Source organism: Oryctolagus cuniculus, chromosome 3 (genome assembly GCF_051225735.1).
Source record: "Oryctolagus cuniculus isolate XC-2025 breed Fujian yellow rabbit chromosome 3, ASM5122573v1, whole genome shotgun sequence".
In the NCBI taxonomy this organism is placed as follows: domain Eukaryota; kingdom Metazoa; phylum Chordata; class Mammalia; order Lagomorpha; family Leporidae; genus Oryctolagus; species Oryctolagus cuniculus.
Window position 1 is genome coordinate 102,718,247 of NC_142869.1, and position 27,671 is coordinate 102,745,917.

The 27,671-nt window shown below is 39.2% G+C and overlaps 1 pseudogene; it reads right to left on the reverse strand.

Moving 5' to 3' along the window:
- The window catches only part of LOC103348827 (tyrosine-protein phosphatase non-receptor type 2-like), a 173,496-nt pseudogene that overhangs the window by 42,596 nt on the left and 103,229 nt on the right, over positions 1-27,671 (reverse strand).

A 27,671-nucleotide genomic window follows, 5' to 3' on the forward strand; every position in this document is an offset into this window, starting at 1 on the left:
AGCCATCTGCACTGCTTTCCAAGGCACATTAGCAGGGAGCTGTATCAGAAGTGGAGCAGCCGTGACTTGAACCAGCATCACAGGTGGATGCCAGCATCACAAGAGGCAGTTTATTCTGCTATACCACAGCTCCAACCACAGTAAAGACAAGTTTGTGATGATAAATTCCAAATTCATCATTCAAGTGTTAGGCAAAGAATGTAAGTGAGCATAGTTCTTTTTTTCCTTGTAATTCTCATACTAAAACACCTATACACTTTGAAGAAAACTACAAATAGATCATATACTACAAGAAATATGGTGAGATCATAGAATAGAATTGTCTTCCCAAGACCTTGAAGAATTTGGGGAATTTAAAAGAAAATCACAGTGGTACTTCATCAAAACTGTATGTTCTTGATATTCAAATGCCTGATGCAAATGTTTAGAGACAGGATGATAGCCCAGTAGAATGCTCCAGTTCCTAAAAATGCATTGCATACAGAAATTCCTGGAAGGTTCTCAAGAAGGCGTCATATTTAAGAGGGAGGTAAAGAGAAAGCAGGGCAGGGGGAAAGATAGAAGTGGAGGCGGAGGCAGTGGCACAAAGGGACAGAAAAGATGCCCAGTACAATTATCAGGGACTGGCCGGGAATATTAATGTGGTGGGACCAGGGTCATACATAACAAAGCTGTGAGGTGGACATTGCCTCTGGAGTTTGCAAGATTGCAGGACTGATCTCTCTGTGGACCAGCATGAGTGGGGATTAGATAAATGGACCGACTCAGCATCTCTAGACTGCCCACATTGCCTTTGATGGGTTTGATCACTCAAGGGCAAGAATGTAAGAGCACATGCAGAATTCAAAGCCCAGTGTGGATCTAAAGCAGGTGGAGACCAAGAAACAGAAGCCTTTTCCTCTGAACCACGTGATAGTGCCAATGATGTAAGCAGCCCTTATTCTCATTCTATTTCCCAATAATTAAACTCAACCCTAGGAGAAATGAAAACTGAGAGGGATATAATCCCTTCTGTGACTGAAATATTAACCTGAATTGACCAAGAATTCAGTCAGTTGGATTGAGTTTTACATGAAAAAAATTTAAACTGATTTTGAATTGGGGAAAAGTAGTTATAAGAGTTATATGGCGTTATAAGAAAATGAAGTTAAAATGTTGCCCATTGGCATTTGTGCCTGTGAATGTCTGCTCCCCCTACATAATAAAGGGTTTGATTGTCTTCCTGAGGGGAATTAGATGCCACTGAAAGATACTAAACTGAGAGGTGTAATGATCAGATTTTTATTTCAGTAAAAAATCACTTAGGGAGAAAATTAATTGGATTGGAGTGGGAGGAAAAGCAGCAGGGTGTAGATAAGGAGACCAGTTAGGAGAATTTGCTGATACTCAGGCTAGAAAAGGAAGATCCACAAATAATGCAATGAAGTGAATGAGTCTGAGAGATGTGAAGTAGAAAGAATTCATGGGACTTAGTGACTGATTATGCACATGGGAGAGTCAGAGGTTTGGAGGAACACATTCATTCAATATTTGTTGAACATCTGCTGTGTCCTGGGTACTGTCTTAGAAGTAGGGAATATAAAGCGGAGGTAGAAAGGACTGGTTGTGACTGTCAGAAAGTGTACTGTCTAAAAATAGATGCAGTTATTAATCAATCACATCAACAAATATAAAGTTATAGCTGTGAAAACTGGCATAATTTGGGGTTCTATGATTTAATATGAGATTTAACCTTGACAAGAAGGTGATGGGAGCTTATCTGAAAGAGATACAAATAAACTTAATATTGAGGGTTGGAGAAGGGTTAATTGGGTTGTTGGGGTGGAAGTATCTGATATTTCAGATATTCCAGATCAATAACACCATTTTAATACAATTTTACCTAATGGCTTAGTACTCAGATACAGACCCACAAGTATGCAGGTGTGAGTGCACAAACACACACACACACACACACAATCAGAAAAAGTGACTATCAAATTTATTCTACTTGCATACAAGCTACCATACTCTATTAACTTATTGTTTCAGTGTTGAAGAAAGCCCAATAAGTGAATGTTATGATCCACTCAGGAGTTGTGAGCGACAGTTTGCAAAACATTGCTTGCTGACAATATTTATTGAAAACCTACCATATTAAATGTTGTAATCAAAAAAACCTGGTGAGGTATATTACATCATTTGTTCCATTTTACAAATGAGTCAATTGATTATACTGGGCTAAAACTACACAGTTAATAAATGATACAGCTTGTGTGAACAATAAAGCAAAACTAGTATGTGTAACTGTCTTGCTATGTACCTGAGTGTCTAAATAGATGGGAATAATTCTTAATAGAATCTGAAGGCAAAAGGAGGGATATAGTTCTTCTCACATGTTGATCCTATCATTCCATATCACAAGAGTGGGTCACAGGGTACCCAAACTGACCAGGCTGGCATGTCCCTGGCCATATCCATAATGCAAGACACTTCCAAAGGAATGAAAGGAGAAAGGGTCCTCCTTTACCAAATTAAGGATATGGATGGAAATCCTTAACATTTCTAATACCCTCTATAGTCATATAAAACCAGAACAATAATGTCTTATACATTGGGACACAATGGCAATGGCAAGTGCACCAGTACTAAGCAGGTGTGGACACACACACATACACACACTTCACAATACCATGTGCACTCTAATTATGCTTGATGCATTATGAAATTGCTCATTCTCTTTAATTTTTGGTCAAGACCCATTAAATTGAGGTTTACCTGCTTGTACACATCTTCTGAAACATCTACTATTTTTGGTGTCATTCCCTTGGGGTATGTCTGCATCTTCAGAAATTCTGCAGCAAAAATTCAATTATCTTGTGTGAGTAGTGACGCTTTAACCCATTAGCAATTTTTAACAACTTAATGGGAATCATATTGTAGATTCAGTTCAATGTAATGAACATTTATGCAAAATCAAATGTGAGATTGTAGCAAGGTCCAAATAATTAATTATTTTAGGATGATGATTATAGGAACAGTGAAGGATTATGATCCAGATAGAAAACTTGATAGTGGAAGAGTGTCCCATGGCTAGCGGTTGAAGAACCACCATAGCATGTGTCTTGGACAGTCTGGATTTTCTGTGCCCCTAGGGAGTTATGAGGAAGAGTAAGTGCTAAGAAAAAAAAATCTGGTATGAGAAGCAATGACTCTCCAGGATCTCAGTTTCTAATACTGTTCTTTGAAATAAGCAGTGTTTCTCAGAGAAATTGATGGTTCTGTGGCTAGGTCTTCTATTGTCAGAAAGTAGGGAGGGGCTGGCGCTGTAGCATAGTGGGTAAAGCTGCCGCCTGCAGTGCCAGCATCCCATATGGGCTCTGGTTCAAATCCCGGCTGCTCCACTTTCCATCCAGCTCTCTGCTACGGCCTGTGAAAGCAGTAGAAGATGACCCAAGTCCTTGGGCCCCTGCACCCAAATGGGAGACCTGAAAGAAGCTCCTGGCTCCTGGCTTCAGATTGGTTCCGCTCTGATCATTGTGGCCATGTGGGGAGTGAATCAGCAGATGGAAGACCTCTCTCTCTGCCTCCTGCTCTCCGTAACACCGGCTTTCAAATAAATAAATAAATAAATAAATAAATAAATTTCTTTTTTTAAAAAAAAGGGAAGAAAACATTTTTTAAAAATCCCCAAAGCAAAACCCACTGTAATGGGGTTATATAAAAGGAACTCAAGAGCCAACTAAAAGAGCTGCCATCACCAAAGTTAAAATGATTTACACAACAAAATAGAGTTGCACTGGAGTATAACCAAAAGTATAAAACTCATATCCATGAGTTTATATGGATATAAATAACTGAGTATGTAAATGTGGGGGTAGACGAATCTCAAGTATAGAAGAATTCCAAATACTTTATAGGGATAGCATCCTCTTGTGAACATGAAGCATAGTGTTTCACCCCTGAACTGACTTCCTTCCAAGTAGCACAGCTGGAAAGGGAGAGGAAGATTCACTTTACAGTGGAGAAATTGCAGACACTATTTCAGATGTGCAAGCGGGGGTCAAGATTAGCATAATCCTTGTTAGTAGCATGCTCCCTTGATGGGACATAATAGAACTTCTTCTCCGGGGTCTTCCTCACAGAACCCCAACATCTCTGTCTAATTATGAGAAAGAACATTTTGAAAATTAGAAATATTCTACAAATGCCTGAGAAGTACTATTAAAAACTATTTCAGAGAAACTGTCATAGCATAGGGGAGACTTAAGAAACACAATGACTAAAACTAAATGAGTATCCTCAATGCAGCCTGGAATAGAAAAAGGACATAAGATAAAACTACTGAAATCTTAGCAAAGTATGGACCTCAGTAATAATAATGTGTCGATATTGAGTCACTACAAATGTGTCATACACAATATGCAAGATGGATGCTAACAATAGGGGAAACAATATTATACTGGAACTCTCTGAACTTTCTTCACAAGTTTTTTTTTATAGTTCTAAAACTATTATAAAGTAAAAAATAGTTTAATTTTGAAATTGCTGACCTCACAAATGGTAAAAATATGATATCAGAAACTTCCAGAGATGGAAATTCTCTTACCTTGCGCCTCAGCTTGCGATTGGCTTTACCTACGTTCAAAAGTAGAATTTTCTCTTCCTACATGAAAGCGAAGTTACCGAATTAATTCAAATTTACTAAGCTGGCAGCAAAACCATTAGCAGTGGAGGTGAATGACTGAACTGATCCGCTTTCAACATCAGCGGCGCCCTCTGGCACACAATTCTTTATATAAAACAAAGTGTTATGAGACAGTAAATTGGATATGATGTAATGCCAAATGATCAATTCAACATGCCTTGTCAACAGAAAAATAGCAACTCTTTGCAGAACATGGTCCAAGTAATTGCAATGCATGACACAGATAGTGTTCTCCTAAGAAAAGCTGCTGATAGCTCAAGAGAAAGGGTGAGGACAGGTGGCAGGAATGGCATTGCCTCTTTTTAAGTCGTTGTTTCATTTGCCCTGCAGCTTTTTTTTACACCCCCCCCCCCTTTTTGGTTATTATGTCTAGTTGGTCTCTGTGGAGAGAGTCAAACAGATTTGCAAGGCTACTCAGCACAGCTGAAGTTGAATAGCTTCCAGATTCTTAATATTCCACAGCAACATTCCTATTTTGACAAGATAGCTTCATTCAGTTCCTCTACACAGTACCTTTTCTAGGCTTCTATTCCTAAGAGTTCTCAATATATTCATAACTGTTTTTTTTTCAAGACTTATTTATTTAACTGAAAGAAATACAGAAAGAGAGGGGAGGACAAGAGAGATTTTTTCATGTGCTGGTTCACTTACCAAATGGTCATGGTAACCAATCTGGGCAGATCAAAGCCAGGAGCCAGAAACTCCATTCTGGTCTCCCATGTGGGTAGTAGTAGCCCAACTACTTGGTTCATCTTCTGCTGCCCTCCTAGGCATCTTAACAGGAAGTGGGAACAGAAAAAACATAGCCAATACTTGAACCTGCACTCTGATATGGGATGCTGGTGTCACAAGCAACAGTTTAACTAACTGCACCATAAGCTGGCCTATGTTCATGAATTTGTAATCCCCTCAATGTAAATGTATAACTTAGAAACTTAGTTACTAGTGAGAATACTGTGACTTAGAATGTTTAGGTAAATTGCTCAAATCAATTAATGGGTGGTTGAGCCAGGGTTTGAAGTCAGGTAATCTGACCTTGGAGATTGCCCAGTTTCCCAGTGTGTCCCAGCTTGAATGGTATAAGACTTATGTAGAAGGATGGCCTGTATATCCATCTCTGCTTCTCCCACTAGACTGAAAACTCTGTAAGGAAATGGACTATATTCTTTTTGGTTCTGACTCTATCACAGTCCCTAAGAACAAGAGAAACACTCAAAATTATTAGCTAAATAACACACACATTTTAAAAGTAGCATTTTGGGGGATCCCAAGATAGTGCTATAGCAACAGGATGATCTGAGTCACACAGGGACAGATAGAAAATTAAAAAGGGAAAAGATACACGTTGGAGATAGAGCCATAGGAAATTTGTGACAGGAAGCCCAGGAGACCAACAGAGACTGGGCAGGTCCACACTGAGAGAGCAAATACGAAACAGAAGCGGCAGAGGCATGGTGGAGGCGTGGACTAGGGAAGCTGGCACCAGGCTCCAGTAGACCAGGTTAGATGGGAAACTGGGGGTTCACAGAGCTGAAAATAGCAGCAGGAGGAGGAGCTTTGTGAGCTGCTTTTGAATTTCCACATGGGAAAAAAGAGAAATTATAGAAGAGCAAACATCTGCAACCCCTCCTTCCTCACCTGGACCTGCAGCCAGCTGAGAGAAGCCATCTTGTTTGATTATATTTCTGAAGGTGAGCAGGGGATTGCCACTTTTACCTCCTATGTATATGCCCATCAATTGTGGGGACCCCCTCATCATGCTTCCTACCCCAGGAACAAGAACCACAACATTTCAGAAAAATTTCTTGCCACTATGCAAGCCATACAAAAAAAGAAGTCCTGAATATCAAAAACTCAAGCCTTTTCCATCCACCATTGAGAAGCCAGCCAGGCCCCAGTAGATGGGGCTCCACGCACTGGAGCTGGTAACCTCCTCTACCACAATTGAGAAGTGAGCAGGACTCCAGTAGGGGGGGCTCTGTGCTTCCATTTGCAATGCACAGACACATAGTAGCTTATAACAGAGGGAAACTTCACCACAAGAGAATCTCCACAGACAAAAAAAGAAAAATATACACAAATGCTGAAAATAAAAAAGGAAAATCCTTAAATAAGAATAAGGAAGTCACTATCAGCCCCTCAAAGAAACACTGCAACTCTTCAATAATAGAAGGTGAAGATGAAGAGATCGAGGATATGCCAGAAAGGGAATTTAGAAAATTAACCATCAGATTACTTAGAAATAATCAGAAGCAAATTCATTATTTAAATTAAAAGTGCTCCCAAGAAATTGGGTTGTTAAAGAGAAGTCAGAATAAAATACTAGAAATGAAGAATTCAATAGATTAAATAAAAAATGCAGTGGAAAGCCTTAACAATAGAATAGATGAGACAGAAGAAAGAATATCAGAACTAGAAGACAAATTTCTGGGAAGATTATAATCAGACCAAAAAAAAAAAAAAAAAAAAAGAAAGAAATTGGCAAACTTAAAAACATGGTTGGAGATCTATGAGTTCCAGAAGCATAGAAAGAGAGATAGGATTAGAAGGCCTTAATGAAATAATAACAGAAAACTTTCCCAATCTGGACAAAGAAAGAGATATCAAAGTACAGAAACTACAAAGAACTCCCAATAGACAGAAACAGAAAAGATCTTCACCACAACATATCATAGTAAAACTCTCCACAGTAAAACATAAAGAAAAGATCTTAATATGTGCATGAGAGAAACGACAAATCACATTCAGAGGAAAGCCAGTTATACTCACCAAAGACTATTGAAACATGGTAGGGCAAAGTTAGTACTTAACAATAGTCACCTTGGAAGCAAATGACCCCAACTCCCAAGTTAAAAGACACAAACTGGCTGAATGGATGAGAAAAGAAAACCCATCTATTTGCTGCCTACAAGAAACACATCTTGTGGGGAGCAACCCGGACTAGACTAAGTTACTGGAATTAAGACTTATTCTATGCATCTGCTCTCCCACAATATGGCGCTGGGAGAGGAGAAAACAGCTTCTACGCAGCTGCCTCTTGCCAACTTGAGTGATGACCTCCAGGAGCTGATCCTGCTCCTGATTGGAGGAGAGCAGCGTACTCGGCGTGTGGGCAGCCGAGTTAGGATTGGCCGAGGAGGACTATAAAGGAGGAGAGAGACGGCATGCACCAGGAACATCTAAGGGGAACATCTGAGGGAACACCTGTGCAGCCCCCGAGAGAGCCGGCCGGCGGTGTGCCGCTCCCCTGCGGAAGTGGGGAATGTGGCAGGGGGAACCACCCCTCCACGGAGGTGGAGGGACGGTAGCCAACCCGGGAAGAACCAGCAGCAAACCCGGGGAGGGCCGAGCAGACGAAAGAACAGTGCAGGGTCCTGTGTCGTTCCTCCACGAAGACGGGGAGCGACATAATGGTGCCGTGACTCGGATATGAAGCCTAGGCAGGGTTTAGTGTCGTTCCTCCATGAAGAGGGGGAGCGACACATCTTACCAACAAAGATGCATGCAGACTGAAAGCGAAAGGATAGAAAAAGATAATCCATGTTAACAGAAACCGAAAAAGAGCTGGAGTATCCATCCTAATATCAGACAAAATAGACTTTAACACAAAAACTATTAAAAGAGACAAAGAAGGACAATATATAATGATTAAAGGATCAATTCAACAGGAAGAGGTGACTATTTTAAATGTATGTACACCTAATTACAGGGCATCTGCCTAATTAAAATGATTGTTAATGGATTTAAAGAGAGATATAGACTCCAAACAACAATAATGGGTTTTCAGTACCCCACTTTCAGCAATGGACAAATTAACCAGAAAAAAATCAATAAAGAAACAACAGATAAATTGACACTATAGACCATTCACAATAGCTACAAAAATTTCAAATTCCTTGGAATATATTTAACCAAGGAAGTCAAAGATCTCTATGTTGAGACTTATAAAACATTATAGGAAGAAATAGAAGATACAAAAAAAGGAAAAGACTGTCATGTTCATGGATTGGAAGAATAAATATCATCAAAATGTCCACTCTTCAGAGAGCAATTTACAGATTCTATGCAATGCCAATGCAATACCAAAGAAGTCTTCTCATATCTAGAAAATATGATACTGAAATTCATTTGGAAACATAGGAGACTTTGAATAGCTATAGCAATCTTATACAATAAAAACAAAGCTGGAGGCATCACAATACCAGATTTCAAGAAATACTAAAGACTATAATAATCAAAACAGCCTCATATTGGTACAAAAACAGGTGGTTAGACCAGTGGAATTGAATAGAAATGCTAAAAGCAATGCCTGGAGCAAGGACAGTCTCTTCAACAAATGGTGCTGGGAAAACTGGATTTCCACATGCAGAAGTATGAAGCAAAAGAAGCAAAATCCCTACCTTACACCTTACACAAACATCCGTTCAAAATGATTAAACACTTAAATCTATGAATTGATAACACAAATTCTTAGAGAGCACTAGGGAAACACATCAAAACATTGGCACAGGCAAAGAGTTTCCAGAAAAGATCCCAGGGACACAAACAATCAAAGCCAAAATTAATAAATGAGATTACATCAATTTGAGAAGCTTCTTACTGCAAAAGAAACAGTCAGGAAAGTGAAGAGGCAACTTACAGAATGGGAGAAATTATTTGCAAACTTTGCAACTGATAAAGGATTAAAAACCAGAATATATAAAGAAATCAAGAATCTAAAGAACAACAGAACAAACAACCCAGTTAAAAAATGAGCCAAGGATTTAAACAAACACTTTTCTTTTTTCTTTTTTTTTTATTATTATTTTTGACAGGCAGAGTGGATAGTGAGAGAGAGAGAGACAGAGAGAAAGGTCTTCCTTTTGCCATTGGTTCACCCTCCAATGGCCGCCGTGGCTGGCGCACTGTGGCCGGCACATCGTGCTGATCCAAAGCCAGGAGCCAGGTGCTTATTCTGGTCTCCCATGGGGTACAGGGCCCAAGCACTTGGGCCATCCTCCACTGCACTCCCTGGCCACAGTAGAGAGCTGGCCTGGAAGAGGGGTAACCGGGACAGAATCCGGCGCCCCGACCAGGAGTAGAACCCAGTGTGCTGGCACTGCTAAGCAGAGGATTAGCCTGTTGAGCCGTGGCGCTGGCCTTAAACAAACATTTTTTAAAAGAAGAAATCCAAATGGCCAACAAACACATGAAAAAGTGCTCAGGATCACTAGCCGTCAGGAAAACAGAAATTAAAACTACAATGAGGTTTCACCTCACCCCAGTTAAAATGGCTTTCATATATAAATCAGCAAACAACAAATGTTGTCAAGGATGTGGAGAAAAAAGTTTCCCTAAGCCACTGTTGGTTGGAATGTAACCTGGTAAAACCACAATTGAATACAGTTTGGATATACTTCAGAAATCTGAATATAGACCTACCATATGACCCAGCCATCCCACTCCTTGGAATTTACCCAAGGGAAATGAAATCAGCAAATAAAACTGTTATCTGCACCCCCATATAATTGCAGCTCAATTTACAATAGCTAAGACATGGAATCAATGTAAATGCCCATCAACTGAAGGCGGGATGAAGAAATTATGGGATATGTACTCTATGGAATACTACACAACAGTTGAAAAAAGAAATCCAGTCATTTGCAACAAAATGGATGAATCTGGAAAACATCATACATAGTGAAATAATACAGTCACAAATGGACATATCATATGTTCACCCTGATGTGTGATAACAAACAGAGCACCTAAAAGGAAACCTGTAGAAGTGAAATTGAGAGTTTGAGAAGCAATAACTTAAACAGCCCTTGTATTGACTGTTGAGAAAAAGTTTTCCTTTCTTCTTAATACCATTGTTTGAAATTTTTACCTAACATAGAATTAATCATATGTGTATAAAATCAATTGAAAATATATCCCAGGAAAAAATAAGAGTGGGAATAGGAAAGAGAGAAGGAAATTTGTAACTATAAAGCTATATAACTATGTATACATTCCTATGGACTTACTTCAAAGGGTACACCTAAAAACTTGCCATGGGACTCCAAATCCCATTAATCTGTGTAGTAATAATGCCATCTTAAGTGTTGAAGTGATCACATTAAGTGTTTAATTGATCACATAGATAGGATTAAGTCTTAAAGGGATCATATAAATAAGATCAAATGTCTGGTAATAACAATAGATAAAATTATAAAGGAGAAAATTTTCCAACATGAGAAGCAGTTCCCATGGCAGACTCACAGAATGATAATTACTAAATAGCTACTCTGACCTCAGGATCAGCCCTTAAGGCATTCTGGTCAAGCTGAAAATCCCATGAGAGCATTTCAAGCATAGAAAACCAAGACACTGTGGCAAAAAAAAAAAAAAAAAAAAAAAAAAAAAAAAAAAAAAAATCTTTATTTATTTATTTTGACAGGCAGAGTTAGACAGTGAGGGAGAGAGAGAGGAAGACCTTTCTTCCATTGGTTCACCCCCCCAAATGGCCTCTACAGCAGTCGCGCTGTGCCGATCCAAAGCCAAGAGCCAGGTGCTTCCTCCTGGTCTCCCATGCGGGTGCAGGGCCCAAGCACTTGGGCCATCCTCCACTGCCTTCCTGGGCCACAGCAGAGAGCTGGACTGGAATAGGAGTACTGGGACAGAATCTGGTGCCCTGACTAGGACTAGAACCCGGGATGCTGGCACCACAGGTGGAGGATTATCCAAGTGAGCTGCAGCGTTGGCCCAAAAACACCTTTCTTACATGAAGGATCTCTGTGAGTGAGGTGCCAGTAGAGAGAAGGGGCCATCAAAGAAGGATATACTTTTGTCTGAAGGGAAGAGAGAACTTCCACTTTTTGCTTATGGCCTTGTCTAAATACTGATGGAGACTGTGGACTCCAAAAGCTTCCATAGGCTTGGCAGCTCATGTCAAGAGCCTCTGGTGATCACTGATGTCATATATAAGAGTGTTGATTATTAAATTAGCAACAGGAGGCACTGTGCACTTACTTCCCATATAGGAGTAATGAGTTTTCCTCATTACTGTCCTAAATGAGTTGTACTAGGAGAATTAACTGTAAAACTTGTTCTCAAACAGTTTTTTTTTTAAATTTTGTGTGTGTGTGTGTGTGCAAACTGTTGAAATCTTTACTTAAATTAGAGTCTGTCTTCTGTGTATAAAGTTAATGGAGAATGGGACTGGGAATGGGAGAGGGAGGAGGAGGTGGAGTGTAGTGGGGATGAGAGGGTGGGTATGGTGGAAAGAACCACTATATTCCTAAAGTTGTACTTGTGAAATTTGTACTCATTAAATAAAAGTTTTCTAATATTACTCAATAACTTAATTAGAAAAGTAATGTGCTGTTTGTTACTGTTTTTTTTTTTTTTTTTTTTTGACAGGCAGAGTGGACAGTGAGAGAGAGAGAGAGACAGAGAGAAAGGTCTTCCTTTTGCCGTTGGTTCACCCTCCAATGGCCGCTGCGGCCGGCACGCTGCGGCCGGCTCACCGCGCTGATCCGATGGCAGGAGCCAGGTGCTTTTCCTGGTCTCCCATGGGGTGCAGGGTCCAAGTATTTGGGCCATCCTCCACGGCACTCCCTGGCCACAGCAGAGAGCTGGCCTGGAAGAGGGGCAAGCGGGACAGAATCTGGCGCCCCGACTGGGACTAGAACCCGGTGTGCCGGCGCCGCATGTTACTGTTTTGAAATGCGTAACATACATGTAAAACTGTATTATCCCAAGGTAATCAGTGAGATCTGTCTAATATCTTTGCTCCTTCTTTTGTTCTTCATTGTTCTTGATATAAAAGGGCAAGCAACCAAGAAAATTTTGCAAGCTGAGATGTTTATAGAAGGATATTGTCAGTGACAAGTGTTCCTTTTTTGGTGCACAAAATCAGGTCTTGAATTGCATTTCCTTGAGAAAAGATTTTCAGGAAGTATGTTCTTTCGCAGTTTATTTGCATAGCCGGCAGGGAAGTGTGATTAAGTGAAGAAGAAAATACTCTCTGAAGTGGCCCAGTGCTTCCAGGAGAGGCGAAATGTGATTAGTTGTGACACCGAGTACCAAGGAAAAATGCCTTGTCTGCCCTGTACTGCTAAGCATCCACATGTTCGCGTGTTCTGGGACTTACTAATGGTGTGCGATGTGCTGTAGTAAGTCTCTAAAGGAAGGAATTTGCCAGTCTTTGAAGGCAGAAGTATGCCAGTGGACCAATGAAACAGATGCCTCAGCATCTTCAAATGGGAGCACGAACATTTCTGCGAGACGTCTCCATCAGCTCACCCATTTTATAACAACATGGAGCAGGAGGAGTTTCTGCACTGTGTAGGCATTCTTTAACATTCCTCAAAGGGGATGTTTATTAAATAATATACACAGTGGCTTCTGACAGGTAACAGCTAAGAAGATGCCGGGCCTATAAAATCAATCAGGCTACAAGAAACAGTGATCTAATTGGTAACTTTTTTATTCTTGCCACTGGAGTTCATATTAAAAGGTGAGCTAAAAGTGAGAGAAAAGGATGGAAAGTAGTGGAGGAAGAAGAGAAAGGAGGAGGGACCACAAAGATTAAAGGAATCAGAGTAGAAGCTTTGTAACACCCAGTAGTCTTTGTTCTGTTGTCCTGTTTCAACACTGTATCCCCAGCTCCCAGAACAGTGCCTGGCACAGAACCATTTCTTAATAAATGTATGTTGAATGAATGCAAGGATGACAGGAAGTAGAATATCAGTGGCTACTGAATCAGAGATGCTGGTTTCAAGTTCTCACTCCATCACTTTACAATTGTGATGATAGCTGTTATCCCTTGTCTTTCCCAGACACTGTGTTCTCAAAAGTGATAACACATAATTATTAGTCTTTTCTGAATATTAAATCAAATGCCAAGGAATATAAAGAACCCAGTCCTGTGCCGATAATAGCCAGTAAATGTAACTTTTATTTGGCCAGTGAATCCTCCAAAGATATTGCAAATTTTTTAGGCAGCACACAGTTTAGGCACTGGAGAAGGAAACAAAGAAAATGAGACTGAATCTTTACCTTCAAGGACCTCCAGTCTAGTTTTCCAGGAATACAAATATAAAGTACCTTAAATGATAAATAAAACATAGGAAAAATCAACTTGCACATATCCCTGTTTCAGATACACAGATACTTCATTCACAGCCGTGAACACATAGTATTCAAGACAGCTTGGCCAAGTCACTCATCTTCCATGGATTCACTCTTGTTATTCCTTCTGTGAAATGTAAATAAGCCTCTCCAAACAGCAAATAAGATAAGGTTGTTGACATGTTGTCTAAAATTCTAAATCCCAGTTTACACATGAACTATTTTTACTATTATTGCTGTACTACTTAGAAATCAAGACCATTGACCTAAAACACTTCCTTTTTCTTTGTAAAAATCAAATCAGAAAGGTAAAGAAGACTTTGTGTCTTGTAATAAAATCTTAAATTTAAAAAATCTATGAAATCTTCTCTGTGTACTGTATAAAAGTTCTGCATTACCTGTTAAGTTGAATACAGCATCCCAACGGCACTAACTGCTCCGAATGCTGACAGGGAGTGGAGAAACGGTAAGTCAGTTTTGAAATCAGTATTCCTTAATACTCTCCTGCAATCAGTTGTCACTTTTTTCCGGCTGGTAGGCAAAGGGCCATTTGCAGAGCTGCCAAATCGAAGTCCCCCATGCTGCAATTTGAGCCTATTTCCTTTTATTTTAGCCACCATGGAAAAGAGCAACAGCTGGACACATCAATTTGCATAATAACCTCTCCTGCTGGAAGATTGTTGGAAGGTCAGGTCTCCATTCTAGCTAACGCAGTTCAAGCAGAACCTCTCTCCTTTTTCTTTGTTTCTTTTACAGCAACAAAAACTATCTTTGGACTAAAGCTGCACTTCCTTTAACAATTTGGAGTTTCTGACTATTTAAGACCCCCTTTCCCAATTCTCTCACGTTTTCTTAGTTGGAAAAGATGTTTGAAGTGCAACAAAAGCAAAAACTACTCCTCTTTTATGAATGCATCATCCAGCTAGTGTATGGAGTAGCTTAGGTATATTTTTCTTAGGCTTCTTCTGAGACCTGTTGTTATTATCTGTAGCATATGAAATTCATCTGAGATTAAACCTGTGACTACAAGGGGAGCCCAGGGATTAATTTTCTCTTGCTTATACTGTGAGAAATTCTGTAAACTCATTGACAAATAATGTACATTAACTTTCAGTTTTGTATACCATTTCCTTACATGGATAAGCCTAATGGAATCAGGGGAAAAGATTTCCATTTAATGCAAATGAGATAAAACTCAGTTTAGAATCCCTTTTCATGTTTCTTTAAGGTCCCTGAAGTTCTATTTTCAAAACCTATTTAATTTTATTGTTTGAACAGAAGAGCCACAAACGGAGATAGAGAAAGAGAGAGATATCTTCCATCTACTGATTCACTCTCCAAATGTCTACAATAACTGGACAGGGTCAGGTTGCAGCCAGGATCCAGGAACTCAGTTCAGGTCTCTCACAAGGGTGGAAGGGATCCAAGTACTTGAGCTATCTGCTGCTTCCCAAGGTGTATATAAGCAGGAAATTGGATCAGAAGCAGAGGCAGGACTCCAACATAGGCTCTCCCATATGAATGCAGCATCCCAAGTGTTGACTTAACCAAATGCGCTACAATGCCCATTCTAAGGTCCCCAAAGATTGTGATTCTTGATTTACAGTTTACTTGTGGAAAACTAGACTGAATCTTAGTCTAAAAATTTTATTACATGAAGTAGTATTAAACTTTAGAAATGATGAGGTAAGCCTCTTATTTATTGCAAATTAGAAAATAGATGAATTTTCAAATTTGGGATGCACTTTTTAGACTATAGAGAAAGTTGAAACTGATAGAAACGGTGAGCCAAGCATTTAATAAAAAAATTCAAGAGAATGGAATTTCATTTGTGATCTTAATGAAATAACTGGTACTAGACAAGACTCCTTACTTAAAAAAGGTGTACACTTGGAGAAAAAATTTGGAGTAGCAGTTTGCAGGCATAGGCAAGAGGCAGAGTAAGACTGCACTGCAGCAGCGAGAGTCCACAGAAAGCCTGGTGAATCCACTGTGCTGGGACATCAGAGTTCACGATTGCTCACCTTGCTGGCGTCTGACGGTTAGGGCACTGGTAGACCATGGACAGCATAGGAAATTGTGTTTGGAACCAAGGGAGAAAGATAATCATGAATTCTTCACCAAGGGTAGAATTGCATTTGCAAAGGATGAGATTTTGTAAGGTTTACCAGAATTGGATCCTATGGTGCAAAATATAAAACAGAGATACTGTAGCTTGATCCGCATAGGGAGACGGTAGAATTCTGGCTTAAAGAGAAAAGATCATTTTAATCTCCAAGCAGAAAACTAAAATAAAGGAAAGAAAGGAAGGGGGAAGAAAGGAAGAAAGGAATTAAGGAAGAAAGGAAGAATATTAATTGAGTCCTAAGAAGTAAAGACCAAGTCTTAAAGGAAGTTCTACCTTAGACCTGCCCTAGAGGAAATTGAAACCAAGTCTCAACAAGATCTATAGGGGAAAAAGTGTTTAGAGTTGGAGTCTTACCAAAGTAGAAAGCAATGGGAAATGCCTTGGGCTTTCCACATGTTTCCTTAGAGAAAACAAAGTTAGAAATCATAAATGGTGTATCTTCTGGCCAAATTGAGTTAACTGGGATTTGACAAAATAATAATTGAATAATCACTAAACATTTGTAAATTAAACTCAACTTGTCTAAATGGTCCACGTACAAAAGGAGAAATTCTAAGCAAAATAATATTTTGAAATGAATGCTATTGAAAATACTGTAGTGTGATTGTCAGACAGAAAGGCAGGACACCAAGGCTTTTAGCAGGAAGCAGATCTTATTCCTTATGCTGGCAGTCTCAGAGGATTTGCAAACAGAGTCTGGACCCAGAACAAAACCCGGTATTGTCTTATATACCCTGGCGCAAGCAACTGTAATTTTCTCTCTTCATATTTGGTTAGACATATTTTGATGGGTAATTTTAGAGCTATAGAACTGCTTACATAATTTACAAGGCTGCACATGTGTATACTAAAACTGTTTAGGTTGTGAAGTGGCATTTCTTGGCAAGTCTCCTTTGGTCCCTCATTCTCTGAAAGCCCCTGTTGGAAAGCTCCCACCATGTCTGCCCCTAGCCAGTTTTCCTTTACAGCTTAACTATTAGTTTTCTTTAGTTTGGGGAGGAGTCCCTGGCACAAGACAACACATTAAATTTTATCATACAAATTTACAGGAGGAAAAAAAATCAGTGATCTAAATTTAAATTTTAAGAAGGTAAAAATGAAAACAAAATTATGAACTAGAGAACAAGTGTTAAAAGAGAAATTTATCCAAACCCACAATTCACTCTTTGAAGTCATTGGTAAAGTGGATGCTCCTAATCAGCATAGCTTCTAAAATACCCAACAAAATTTTAGCATAGCAATATAAAAAAAAACATAATACACATTTCCAGGAGGCAAAAGTGGTTTCAAAATTCAAAATCAGCCAATGCAATTCACCACATTAACAGAATTAAAGAGATAAATCATTGGGTGACTTCAATGAGGTAGGGAAAATATTTGACAAGGCACAGTTTCACCCATGACAAGAACTCTCGGCAAAATAAGAATGGTATAAAATTTTCTCAACCTGATAAAGATTGTGTATAAAGAATCTGGTGCATTTTTCTCTATTAATGATTAATACTGGATGGTTTCTTCTTAAAGTATACAAAAGTCAAGGATATTCATTCTCTGCATCCATTCAAAGTTGTGTTGCTTGTAGTAACTAGTAGAATAAGGAAATAATAAGAAATTAAGGACACAGAAATTGAATCAAAAGAGATAAAAATGTCACTATTTATAAACAGTATAGCTGTTTACATAGGAAATCCTAAATATGTTGTATGGGAGCTACAAGAACTAGCAGAAAAATTTAGCAGTTTCTATTTGTAAAAGCATGTAAAATAAGTGTTTAGGAATAAATGCAAGGAAAATTGTCCAAAACCTCCACAGTGCAAACTAAAAAACATCACTGAGAAAAATTAAAAATTATCTAAGTAAATGGTGAACTGTGCTGTGTTATTAATTGGATGATTAATATTGTTAATATTAATTAATATTCAAGCACAGTCCACTAATAATTCTAACTAGTATTCAACACAGTCCACTCAAAATCCTAGAACATATTTTTGTTGACACTGATTTTTTTTTAGAGATTTAATTTATTTAAGAGGTAGGGTTACAGAGAGAGGGAGAGACAGAGAGAAAGTTTTTTCATCTGCTGGTTCACTTCCCAAAGGGCCACTATGGCTGGAGCTGGGCTGATTCCAAGCCAGGAACCAGGAGAATCTTCCAGGTCTCCCATGTGGGTGCAGGGGCCGAAGCACTTGGGCCATCTTCTGCTGCCTTTCCAGGCTATTGCAGAGAGTTGGATCAGAAGAGGAGCAAGGGGGCCTCGAACTAGTGGAGGTTTAGCCCACTCTGCCATAGCGTTGACCCCTGACACTGATGCTTTTAAAATGTATCTGAATATACAAATAAAGTAGAATAATAGAGTAATCAAATCAGCTTTAAAAACGTGTCCCTGCATTTATAGGATTTATACTATCTGATTTCAGAATTTATACTATCTGATTTATATAGGATTTATACTATCTGATTCAGAAAGCTGCAATAAATTGACTATATGATATTTGTGTAAGGATTAGCACAGAGACCAAAGGAACAGAATTAAGACTACGAATAGACCCGCACATATATGATGACTCTTTTTCTAAAAAGATGCCAGGGTATTCCAATGACAAAAAGGATATTTATTTCTCCAAATGCTGCTGGAACAAAATTTCTAAAAGACAAAATAATTAATGTTGATCTCTACCTTACACAATAGAGAAAATTAAATTACAATGGATAATAAATGCAAATATGAAAACAAAAACTATAAAACTTTTAGAAGAAAAAAATGGAATAAAATCATTGTTGGCTTGCAATTAAATGTTGCACATGAATAGTCATGACAATTTTATTCATAAGCCTCCCCCAAAAATGTTACAGCCCAGTTGTTCACAAGAAATGGATGAGAAAACAAATTAATGCATATCGTTTCAATCAAATACTACACAGCTATAAAAATAATGAGACCTTGTTGATGAATCTCGAAAAATGAATATAGTCAGTCATATATGATTACTTACAGCACAATTCTATTTATGTGAATTTCTCTAAAAGTAAATGTAGTCTTTTGAGTGAAAAATAACTATGGGGTGGACATTGTGATGGAGCCATTGGATTAAGCCACTGCTTAGGATACCTGCAACCTGCAGTAGAGTGCCTGGAGCTTGGTCTCAAATCTGTTTCCAATCTAGTTTCCTGCATGCACTCTTTGGGAAGTAACAAATGAAGGTGGCAGTAGTTAGGTTCCTGACACCAAGATCCAATGAGTTTCTGGCTTGTGGTTTTGGCCTGACCCAGTCCCAGCTGTTGTGAGCATTTGGGGAGTACATATGAAATAGCATATGAATGGCCAGCGCCGCAGCTCACTAGGCTAATCCTCCGCCTAGTGGTGCCGGCACACCAGGTTCTAGTCCCAGTCGGGGCACCGGATTCTGTCCCGGCTGCCCCTCTTCCAGGCCAGCTCTCTGCTGTGGCCAGGGAGTGCAGTGGAGGATGGCCCAAGTCCTTGGGTCCTGCACCCATGGGAGACCAGGAGAAGTACCTGGCTCCTGCCATCGGATCAGCGTGGTGCGCCGGCCGCAGCGCACTGCCCGTGGCGGCCACTGGAGGGTGAACCAACGGCAAAGGAAGACCTTTCTCTCTGTCTCTCTCTCTCACTGTCCACTCTGCCTGTCAAAAAAAAAAAAAAATAGCATATGAAGATCCTCTCTCTCTCTCTCTCTCTTCCCCTCTCCCTCTCCCTCTCCGTCTCCTTCTCCCCCCACCCCCGTCAGCCTGCCTTTCAAATAAATGATAAATAAATATATCTTTTTTGTAAATATGCTGATAGGAAAGAATGCTCTATCTAAATATTAAAAAAAAAAAAAAAAACTTGTCCTAAAGTTTTCATAGGTAGAGAGTTTGTTGAAAGGGATATTACCTAATTTTTAAGGCCTAATAATTCAAGTTAAATTTAGGTGTCAGGCACTACGCAGGCAGTGGGTTAAGCATCTTCTTGGAATGCCTACGTCCCATATCAGAATACCTGGGTTTAAGTCTCAGCCAGGTTTCCAATTCCAGAGCTCTACTAATGCACACCCTGGGAAAGAGCAGTTGATTACCCAAGGACTTGGGTTTTTGCTACACACATGAGAGACCTGGCTGGAGTTCTTGGCTCTTATCATCAACCTGGCTCGGCCCTGGCTGTCATGGGAATTTGTTGTGGGCATTCCAGTGGATGGAAAATCTCTTACTTGCTTGCTCACTCTTTGCCTTTCAAATACATAAAAATAAATTTTTAAAAATATAATCTGTGGCCGGTGCTGCAGCTCACTTGGCTAATCCTCCGCCTGCGGCACTGGAACCCAGGGTTCTAGCCCTGGTTGGGGCACTGGATTCTGTCCCGGTTGCCCCTCTTCCAGGCCAGCTCTCTGTTGTGGCCAGGGAGTGCAGTGGAGGATGGCCCAAGTGCTTGGGCCCTGCATCCCATGGGAGACCAGGAGAAGCACCTGGCTCCTGCCTTCGGATCAGTGCAGTGCGCCGGCCGTGGCAGCCATTTAGGGGTGAACCAATGGAAGGAAGACTTTTCTCTCTGTCTCTCTCTCTCTCACTGTCTAACTCTGCCTGTCAATATATATATATATATATATATATGTATATAATATCTGTGATTTCCTGGGAAGAAATTAGTATAAATATCAACAGCAAAGTGACATGAGAATACTTTCTAGTTGATGGAAAATATTTTATATATAGATTGTAGTTTAACAGTAGTTACCTGACTGTAAACACTCATTAAAATTTACCAAACTCTTCAATCAAAATTTGTATATTCTATCTTCTGTAAATTATACCTCAACGATGTTCATTTTTTTAAAACTTTTATTTAATGAATATAAATTTCCAAAGTACAGCTTATGGACTACAATGGCTTCCCCCCCATAACGTCCCTCTAACCCACAACCCTACCCTTTCCCACTCCCTCTCCCCTTCCATTCACATCAAGATTCATTTTCGATTCTCTTTATATACAGAAGATCAGTTTAGCATACATTAAGTAAAGATTTCAACTGTTTGCTCCCACACAGAAACATAAAGTGAAAAATACTGTTTGAGTACTAGTTATAGCATTAAATCTCAATGTACAGCACACTAAGGACAAAGATCCTACATGAGGAGTAAGTGCACAGTGACTCCTGTTGTTGACTTAACAAATTGACACTCTTGTTTATGGCATCAGTAATCAACCTAGGCTCTTGTCATGAGCTGCCAAGGCTATGGAAGCCCCCTGAGTTCACTGACTCTGATAATTTTTAGACAAGGCCATGGTCAAAGTGGAAGTTCTTTCCTCCCTTCAGAGAAAGGTACCTCCTTCTTTGATGACCCGTTCTTTCCACTGGGATCTCACTCGCGAAGATCTTTCATTTAGTTTTTTTTTTTTTTTTTTTTTTTTTTTTTTTTTTTTTCCAGAGTGTCTTGGCTTTCCATGCCTGAAATACTTTCTTGGGCTTTTCAGCCGGATCTGCTTGCCTTAAGGGCTGATTCTGAGGCCAGAGTGTTGTTTAGGACATTTGCCATTCTATGGGTCTGCTATGTATCTCACTTCCCATGTTGGATCATTCTCTCCCTTTTTGATTCTATCAGCTAGTATTTGCAGACACTATTCTTATAATGGTGTTCATTTTTAATTTTGTTTTTTTTTTTTTTTATCTTGAGAAAGGTATTCACTTTCCCCCCATCTTGAATTAGTTCTTTTAAAATAATTTTAAAATCAGCTTGTTGTTGATTTTTTCCTCCCATTGAACATGGGAAACAATGAAAAATGTTGGAATATAATTCTGTAATATTTTATTAACCACTATTTAGTTGTGTCCTCATATTGCTAAATACATTATAAATATTAATATATATTTAAGATTTGCTTTTATTTTTATTTATTTGAAAGGCAAAGTTAAAGAAAGGGAAAGAGAAAAAGTCAGATCTTCCATCTGCTGGTTCATACCCCAAATGACATGGCTGAAATTGTGCCAGACTGAAGTCTGGAACTCCATTTGGGTTTCCCGCTTCTGTGTCAGGGGCCTCAGCTGGGCTACCATCTGCTGCTTTCCCAGGCGCATTAACAGGGAGCTGGATTGGAAGTGTAGCAGCTTGCACTCGAAATGACATTCAGATGGGTGCCAGTTGCTGCAGCTTAACTGGTTGTGCCACAACTTTGGCCCTGTAAGATGTATTTTATTTTAATAGCTTCTCAGTCATTAAAACAAATCGAAATGATTGTACATACTTTAGGTGTTTTTATATGACTGCACTTTTGCCTGTAAATACCTGACTTGGTTGACAGTCCTGAATATGATATAATCTTTCTTGTTATCCAGATTATTTGGTTATGAAAAGAGACATATTTGTCCTTGGAGATTTGTGACCTATTTTTTTTTCTTCAGTGAGTTTGTCCTGTTTATATAATCTTTTCAAGTTCATTCTGGTTCTTTCTAACCTATAGTAAAATATGTTCTGTAAGGGCATAGTCTTCTAGTGTGTTAATCCTTTAGCTAAAGGGCAGGCAGGTGACACAGCAAGTTAAGCTGAAGCTCTGGGTACTCACATTCCATATCAAATTTCCTGGTTCTAGTTCCCCCATTCCTTGTTTCCAATCCAGACTGCTGCTACACCTGGGAGGCAGCAGATGATGGCCCAAGTACTTCAATTCTGGTCACTCACATGGGAAACCTGGATGGAGTTCTTGGTTCCTGACTTTGGTCTTGCTTAGCCCTGCTATAATTTGAGGAGTGGATCTTTCTCCTGTCTGTCTCTGCCTCTTCCTTTCTCTCTGTCATTCTGCCTTTCAAATAAAAATAAATAAATATTTCAGTTTCTATCCATATATAATACATGAGATATTGTGGCCTGCCCAAATATTTCTTGGAATGTTGAGACTCATGAGGTCACACATGCATCAGGATAGTATGAAGACATGTATTACTCCAATAATGAAGCCTTCAGCAAAGGGGAAGACAGGTGTCCCAAGCAGGTCTGAAATGTCTTGAGAAAACTTGGACAGCAAACTGGCTTGTGGGTTTCATGGTGGCCAGTGGTAGGCCTTGGATACAGCTTCTATCCTGTGGGCAGGTGCTTGTGTGGTTTGACCATCCCACTGGCACCAAAGAAATTTTCATGCAGGCTTTCTTATCACCTTGCCCTTAACGTGGAGCTGAAGAAGAATGGGAAGGCTGAGGTTTAACAGTGTTATCTGTCAAACACTAGAATTGGAGTCACACTCTATTACATGAGTGGAAAAGGAAAAAAAAATTAGCATTGGAGTCCAAGGCCATCAGATGAATAAGGAAATATGTAGAGGGTGCGTAACCTAAGTTGTCCTGTCACATCGATAAACAGCCTTCCTGCCTCTCTCTCTTCATTGCTCCTCCCTGCCTTCCTCCCTTTCTAACTTTTATTTTTCTTTCCTTTTTTAAACATCTTCATCTCAGTGTAAAATTTTGCCTCTTCTCTAAATAGGGAATGTAATCTTAGTCACTAATGAGGAAGACCAATCACTGAACCACCATACAGAGAGTTCTTGGAGTGCCCTGAAGCACTTTCTCATAAGCCCAGACAAGATTTATTCTATGTAGAACTCTGGCTGGATAAGTTCCACAGCCTTTTCTAGTTTTCTTTGAGTCCTTATACTTAAGCGTGTTTGTTTTTTCTTTTCTTTTCTTTTCTTTTTTTTTTTTTTTTTTTTTTTTGACACAATTGGATCTTGTCAGGGAGTGTGCTTTGGATAACAGTAATAAAGACAATTCTTTCTGTATGACAAATTCATTTTATTGATGCTTGAATGCCCTTTCCTGATGTATAAGCTATTTTCTGTTTATGGTACTAGCTTTGACAGGAACTTTTAGGTGGTTGTTTGTTTTTGTTCAGAATTGGCTACTTATTATAATTGGCACTGCCAGCTATACACAGGAGGGAGTTTTTCCATCTGCAAAGAGTCTCAAACCATAAATTATTTGCTGGTCTCAGTTCCAAGTTGTATTTGACATCTGCAAACATTAAAATAAAATGAAAAATACTCAGGTGGCAAATGACTCAGACAACTTGGAATAGGTGAACAGGATCAGCCACATAATTTAATGAATCATTTATCTTTCTTAAACTTAACCTTGGGTGGGCAAATACTTCTGCTTCTTTCTGTTTAAGGGAGAATTTTGAAAAGTACTCAATTGTCCATGTAAGTCATTTAAAACCAGGGCCAGCATTGCAGCATAGTGGGCTAACCATCTGGCCATATAGAGAGTGAGCCAGCAGATGGAAGATTCTCTTTCTCTCTGCCATTCAAATAATCTTTTTTTTTTTTTTTTTTTTTTTTGACAGGCAGAGTGGACAGTGAGAGAGAGAGAGACAGAGAGAAAGGTCTTCCTTTTGCCGTTGGTTCACCCTCCAATGGCTGCAGCTGCCGGCGCATCACGCTGATCTGAAGCCAGGAGCCAGGAGCTTCTCCTCCTGGTCTCCCATGCGGGTGCAGGGCCCACTGCACTCCTCCGGGCCATAGCAGAGAGCTGGCCTGGAAGAGGGGCAACTGGTACAGAATCCGGCACCCTGACAGGGACTAGAACCCAGTGTGTCGGCGCCGCAAGGCGGAGGATTAGCCTAGTGAGCCACAGCGCTGGCTTCTAATAATTAATCTTAAAAAAAAAAAAAAAAAAAAAAAAAAAAAAAAAAAAAAAAAAAAAAACTCCTGTCTTTTGTAACAAAATAAATGCAACTGGAAATTGCTATACTGAGTTAAAAAAGCCAGTCCTGATCTGTGGAAACTAATAGAGTACCTAAAATGTAATGTATTGGAGTGAAATCGACATTTTGAGATTCGATGGCTATTTAGAGACCTTCTCTCTTCTGTTGTGAAACAGTATTCTATTTTTATACTATTTGTTGAGCTCTTTATTTAGTGTAGAGTTTACTTTATGATCATTAAGTAAACTGAAATTTTTTTTGTAAAAATTAAGAGTGGGAATGGGAGAGGGAGAAGGAAGACGGCTTGGAGCACAGGTGGGAGGGAGGGTAGGATGGGAAGTACCACTGTGTTCCTAAATCTGTATATATGAAATACATGAAACTTGTGTAACTTATATAAAATTAAAAAAAAAATTAAAACCTGTTTAGTGCAGAGGGGAGAAATACTTGAAAGGCTAGTGTGTACATTTTGAAAGAAAACATGAGAAGTGCATGTTTCTAATTTAACTTGAAGAAGTACAGAATGTCTGGAAAAAAAATAAGAGTTCTGAAACTTTTAGGAATAGAAATTTTTGCAGTAATATAGGACAGCATTTGTAATGACTATGGCCTATGTTTTCAGAGCTTAAACCAAAGATAACATTGTTTCTCATAATGTATTCATTTGTCATTTCAACAAGTATTTATTGAGAACTTATTGTGGGCTACACATTGAGATAAATGTTTTGTCAATGATTGCACTGGAAAGGTAATCCTTGCTGTCAATAGGAAGTTTCTGGAGAAAAGACAGAAAGACAAGTAAACAATTCCAACAGAGAAAACTATAATCATTCCTGTCAATGCTGATGCTACAGAGGCCTCTGGAGGGTGTATGAACTCTGTCTTCAAAAGTTAGGGAAGTCGCATGGGGAAAATCTGGAATTTCAGCAGTAGAGTGGAGGAATATCAGGTCCAGGTAGCTGAATATATTGAAGACAATAGAGAACATAATCTAGGAAGACAAGACATGCCATGGGAGGCAGGTAGTCCCTGGAATGAAGCTGAAAGGGTATGTGGGCCACAAAGGGTGAGCCTTGGCAGTGGTTGTGGACTTTTGTCTAAGGGAAGTAAGGAGTCAGGGAAGGGTTTGAAGGAGGGTTGTAATTTAACCAAATGTACGTTTTAGAATGCTTGTTTTGTTTCAATGAGGATGACAGAGCTGATGGAGGCAGGACTGGAAGGCTTACTAATCAGAGACCAAACTTCCAAAATCCGTTTTTTAAGTCATTGCCTCAGACCTTTATACTTTAGGGATGTAAAATACAGATTCTAAGCATTTCTACTGTAAAACATATTTCATTTAAATAGTTGATAAAATTACATTTACCAATTCTTTTTTGGCAAACGTCCTGTAATCAGTATAAATATTGCTTGAAGACATATTCAAAATGATGACCTCCTAGATTTTTTATCAGAGTAAACTTATTTACTTATGTAAGTGTGAATGAAAAACAGGTTCTTTGAAAACAAATGTTAAATTCCAAATTTTTTTTAAAGGTCTTCCCTCCGTTGTTTCATTCCCCAAATGGCCGCTATGGCTGGCGCTGCTCTAATCTGAAGCCAGGAGCAAGGTGCTTCTTCGTGGTCTCCCATGGGGTGCAGGGTCCAAGGACTTGGGCCATCCTCCACTGCCTTCCCAGGTCACAGCAGAGAGCTGGACTGGAAGAGGAGCAACCGGGACTAGAACCGGCGCCCATATGGGATGCCGGTGCTGCAGATGGAGGATTAACCAAGTGAGTCACGGCACCAGCCCCCAAATATTTGTTTTAAAGTAGAACTAGTATTTAACAATATTTTAAATGTTATTAATTTAATTTATTTATTTAAAAAGCGCACACAATGAGAGAGAGAGAGAGAGAGAAAGAAAATCTTCCATTTGCTGTTTAATTCCTAAAATTGAAACTAAACCAAGACCTAGACTGTTAAGCCAAACACCTGTCTCAATATTTAACTGAATATGTTTATTCCTATTTTCAAACTAGCCAAAGGTATTTTATAACTCAGGATTTAATTTTAGGTAATAAATTCAACATCTCTTTATTAGCTTGATTTGTACTGGCAAGAGTGTTTATAAATGCATCATGTTTTTAAAATAATTTCTGATATCTGTAACATACAAATACCATGCTACATGCAAAGCATCTTAAATTCCTGCAGTTGATAACTTTGCAAATCCATTCATATATTTAACCTTTTAAATATGTTAAATCATATTTGTGACCAGTCATAACCATGTGATGCAAGAGACATGATAAAGTGCATAATGTAGGAAGTAAAACTAGACACTGCAGTACTGACCTTTTTATAAGTGTTCATAATTGATATGAAAAGTCAACAACCTGTAACCATAGATCTAAATCTTAGTACTAGCTTATATACAAATATAAATATAAAGTTACTATACCAGTACTAGACAAAATATTATACAAATATATCAAATACTTCCCAGAGGCATTTTCTGTTTCTCAATAATTTGTTATTAACATTTTTAAGGAGATGTGTTTAGCAGGTGTTTGCTTTGTGAGAAATAGGAAATCTGATGTTAGAGATTTTACAAAAAATGTTTTTACAGAGAATTGTTGCGGTGGAATGAGAAGGCCATGCCAAGGTGGCCCTGATAAGCGAGTGTCAGTTACTCAGGAATGGCTTTGAAACCCACCTGGCAACGGAGCCTGCCTGGCAACAGGCTGTGATTGGTTGGGGCATAGACCGCCCCTTGACCAGATTGGCTGGTCTTGGCTATATAAGATGTTGTTCCAACTGTAATAAACGAGTCTGCGGGCTGCTCGCCTCAAGCCTGCTTTCACCTACTCCCTGGGTCTGTGTGGTGACTCCGCGCCTCTTGCCCCCACCACGCTGCTCCTCTCAGAAACGAATCCACTGCAACATTGTTGAGAAATCAACGGCAACAAATTGTGTAAATTTGCCTGAAAGTTATTTTGCCACCTTAACAAAATCAAATACTATGGACATTCAAAATACTTTCACCCCTTAGAAATGGTCTTTCATCGTCTTTTTAAATAAAATATACTCTGGATT